We start from the raw sequence: 4974 nt of genomic DNA, 5'->3' as shown, positions 1-4974 counted from the left end.
GATAGAGGGTCTCTCTACTAAGCGTTTCTGCTAAATATGGTTTGAAAAATGAATAGGATTTCGCGCAAAATTGCCCAGGGGTGGTCGCGAAGGAATGAACCCCCACGCGAAGGTGTGAAAGCCGTGCCGAAAGCGGAATAGCACCTGGTACAGAAGTCTAGAACGGTGATTCTGGGATACCGGGCGACATCTCAGAGTATGCAGCCTTATCCTTGCATGTGGGGCAACTGAATCGCGACCTACTAGAGTGCTACGATGCGAGTGCGGCCCCTGAACGGGATTATATGGCACTACTCAAAAAAAGGACCTATGTAAGCGGAACGCCTACTCTATCACAGACAGAACAAGCCGCCAACAGAGAAAGAGAGACAGTACTAATACCAACAGCGGGCAGGCATCCGATAGAGGAAGAGCGATGCTTTATGAACCGGAGAAACATCAACACCCAGATTTCTCTCAAGTCTAAAGATCTGGCTGATGTGGATGACGAGCTTCTTGGACATTTTTCCAAAAAATCGGACCTCTGGACTATCAATTGTTTCGTTTATAATGCAGTGAAAGCTTTGACCGATGCCCACTGTGAAACAAAGCCAACGGTTAATCATAAGACCAAAAGACAAATGCATCAACTTGTTATAAAGATAGGCTGGAGAAGACAGTACGCGTCCCGGATCTAGTGTGTGATTGTCTGCATCACATCTGGCAGGAATTTTACCACCAAGCTTCCAAATATCGCGCGCGAACTCCTGACCCGTTATCACACACTTAAAAAGTCAAAGCTGCTAACCATCAGGCAGCATATAGTTGAGAGAATACGGATACTATCTGACGCTAGGAGAAGTCTAGAACGGAGAGAGAGGTGTGTCAAAAAATCAAGAGTTTCTCTCTGACCTATCTCGACACTTCCAAGACCCTCTAGTTACTGTCGACCACCCGCTCAAACATAAGGAGGTCGAAGTATTTCAGAGAGAAGTCTACGAAGTGCAGCATAGAATGGACAAAGATTCAGCGAACACACATAGCTTAATGGAGCTGTGTGATTCACTCATGACACCTGATGGACAACAAGGCGGCTCAAAGAAAGAGGTAGCAGGATGTGGGAAGACCCTTATCATCGATAGATGTGTCTGCAAACATGCATCCTTCCACCAGCGTGACCTATCGATGGCCTGGATTGATTACCGGAAAGCATTCGATTCGACTTCCCATAGGCTTATCATCTGCCTTCAGGAAACCTCAAAGGTTCTATACGACACCTTTGCGCTAAAGAGACTTATACATACCTGGGCGTGCCACGCAGATGCCTTCAGGATGTGACATCTATAAAGGATACTTCCGAAACAGACACAAAACGTCTCATCAAGCAGATCTGATCTTCCGAACTGTCGGCGAGGAAAACAGTACCTGCAACAAACATGCCCACTGTCCCGGTAGTATTCTATTTATTTGGGATGGTTCCATAGACGAAGAACGAGCTATCGAAATGTTATCCACATGAACAAAAGCAGAATATTGAATCTTTAATGTCTTCTCAACAGAAGTATTCTGGTTACAACACACAAAGTCGCAAATTGTAGAGACCCTCTTCTTAAAATGGTCAGGAAGCATGAGTGAGTGGGAAAAGGAGCGTTTCTGTACAAAGCCGCGGCGGAGACTGCTGAAACACTCGAACTTAACTTCAGTATGAGGGATAAGAAAATACATAAAATCTTATCTATCTCTAATACTGACTCCTGATAGCCCGGGTCAAGGAAGCACAAGAGAAAAACTTCCGTGAACAGCTCCTCGATGAGAGGATGCACGGCATCTTCTACAGAAATGTGGAGGATCAGTCAATGTCGTGTGAGCTAACTTTTGCTTTCCTTAAATCACTCGGATTGAAGTCTGGCACGGAGGGTTTTATTTTGGCATGTGAAGACAGTGTTATTTCCACCTTAACATACCGTCGAAACATTTTGAGCCAAGACATTCTCGATGATAGCTGCAGGAGATGCCATGCACACCCCGAGCATTTAGCGCACATACTGTCTAATTGTTCAACTCCTGCGGGAACAATCTACATTCCAAGGCAGGTTGCGGCGCTAAAAGTGATTTATTACCATCTCTGTCACTCTTACGGCATTAACCTTGATATCGCTCCTCTGAAGTCTCCAAGGTAAATAGATTCAATTGTCCAGAATGAGAAGTGCCGCATATACTGGAACTTTATATTCTCGACTATTGTTTCCGTCGCCCACTCGAGGCTTGTCATAGTTCTTCTTGACTTCAGGAAGCGAACCATGTTCGTTATCGAATTTTCGGCACCAGCTACCAACAAAATTATAGACAAGGAGAATGAAAAGAAAGAGAGTGTCTACGTATAAGCCTGACGCAGACGGCGCCCCAAGTGGTGGTAAGTTTAAAATTATACAGGCTAAACGTTGTCTTAAATAAGAGAAAATTGTAATCGAGCATCCATAGTGACGTCTTTGATATTGACGTGGCTCTTAATAAATGTGAAATTCCTACAAAAAAATTATTCTGACCAGTGCCCGGTCGGCTGCCAAACATGAAATCTCAGCAGGGTTGGGCCGGACAGTAGCCGGCCGTCTTCGGGGAAATTTCTCCATGGAATGGGTATTAGCAAAAGATAAAAGGAAAGAAGCCTTGATAACTATAATAAATTGACCTTTAAGTCTTTTATTATGAATTTGATGCCCCTACAGATTATAAAGAATATTTTTTTTAGTTTATCTTTTCTCCATTAAATTAAAAAAATGCGTGCTGTAAAGAATTTTCATTTGATACAACTTTATCGAACCAACGTGGGAATATTGGGTATCGTTTGCCCACTTGACATTCCTTCATTTCAAATTCGGTCATATTGTAAACTTCACCGCTAATCATATTTATTCTTATTCTCGAATGTTTCTGATTTGCCAGATATATTCCACGAAGAATCCCAGTATACTCCAGTATTGCAAAAACATCAGAATTGGATGTTGATACCACAATATGCTCTCGCGTTGGCACGTACACATATTTATTACGTTCTGATAGCACTAGAATTGGTTTATCAGCAGGAAAAAAGTATTTTCGAAATTCAAATTGTCGATTTGGATTTATGCGGGGAATAAGCCGAATATATCCAAGTTGTGAAAGCGTATATCCAAGTACTTCATGGCAAGGAGGCCTGCCCGGAGGAGACTTGGACCTGCCGTCAAGAGGAGGGTCTTGAGAAGAAGTTCGTTCAAGTGGATGTTGTCTGGCAGGAGAAGAAGGACCAGAATTACGTTCGCTATTGAGATTCTGTTCGGACTGTAGTGAATCGCTATTTGAAAATGCTTTAATAAAATTGTTTGGAAAGATTGGGTGATATTTTCCTACTGGACAATCCCTCCTTTCATCGGAAGTCATATCATCGATTGCGCCGCTTACAATATTTATTTTTATTCGTGAATGAGTTCTATCTGCCCTATATATTCCACGAAGAATTCCCTTATGATCCAATATTGCAAAAATGACGCCACTATATGTTGATAATACAATATATTCTCGGGTTGACTCAAATGTATGGCTCACCTGATCTATTAGCATTCGAATGGGTTTATCGGTAGGAAAAAAGTATCTTCGAAATTCAAATTGCTTTTTTTGATCTGTGCGAGGAATGAGCCGAACATGTCCAAGTTGTTCTATTGCATGTCCGAATATTTGATCGGAAGGAGGCCTGCCAGGAGGAGACACGGATCTTTCCCGAATTATAGGCTCATCAGGAATAGTAGGCCAATCAGGGGAATGTTGCCCGGAAGAAGAAGAAGGACCAGGATTACTTTCGCTATTAAGATTCCATTTAAGCTTTAGCGAATCGTAATTTGAATAAGCTTTAATAAAAGTGTTTGGGAATATTGGGTACCTTTTGCCAACTGGACAATCCCTAATTTCATCTGGGGTTAAATTATCAATTACGCCGCTTTTCATGTTTAGTTTTGCCCTCGGGTGTTTTCTTTTTTTACTATATATTCCATGAAGAAACCCACTATATGCTAGTATCGCAAAAATGTCACCATTTGATGTTGATAATACAATGTGTTCTTTCGCTGGTACGGGACTATAGCTCTTTCCATCTTCTCTCCAATTAAGTGGTGTATCCGCTGTCAAAATGTAACTTCGAAATTCAAAACGAAGGTTCTGATTTGTGCGAGGAATTAGCCTAATATATCCTAGCTGTTGAAGTGAATATCCAAGTACTTCAATAGAAGGAGGCCTGCTATCAGGAGATCGGGACCTGGTACGATAAGAAGGCTCCTCTGTGAAATTCGAGTCAAGCGCATGTTCCTTGCCAGCAGAAGAAGAAGAACTAGGATTACGTTCACTATGAGGATGTCGGTCGGACTGTAAACTGCATTCTGCAAGTAGAAATAGAACATTAATTTATATTAATTTATATTAAAAATGCACGAATTAAATCCATTTATACATATAAAGATCTCCTTTTTAAACTTCCAGTACTACCGCCTACGGGGGAAAAGCCTAACTTTATAAGGTTTAAGTAAAAAGTCTTCGATACCCGCTTTCTCTTAAATAATAATACATACGAGTCTGAAACTTTGCGCAAACATTCCTAATGGCTTGAGGATTGTTTATTTGCAAAAAATGTTATACTTTCTCTTCAGCTTTTCTATATCTATGCTACATAAAAGTTCTAAAAATGCACTTCTTATAAAAAAAGTTATGCTCATGAAAACAATTTTAAAAAAGCTTAAATAATAAAGCTCATAACTCCCAGGTTTTAATAACACCCTGAAAGAATCGATTTCAATGTAACCCAAATATTAAATATAATTAAATGTGCAAAAATGAATAAATAAATTATCAAGCAAACATTGTTCGAAATAAAACAATTGAACTATACCGGGGACGTTCTGTCGATCTGTCCCGTTTCTAGGTTTTTTATAAACGTCCCCGGTGTAGTTACATTTTTTATATTCGAAACAT

This window comes from Belonocnema kinseyi, chromosome 1, assembly GCF_010883055.1.
Source record: "Belonocnema kinseyi isolate 2016_QV_RU_SX_M_011 chromosome 1, B_treatae_v1, whole genome shotgun sequence".
Classification (NCBI taxonomy): domain Eukaryota; kingdom Metazoa; phylum Arthropoda; class Insecta; order Hymenoptera; family Cynipidae; genus Belonocnema; species Belonocnema kinseyi.
Note: the sequence above shows the minus strand (reverse complement) of the source record.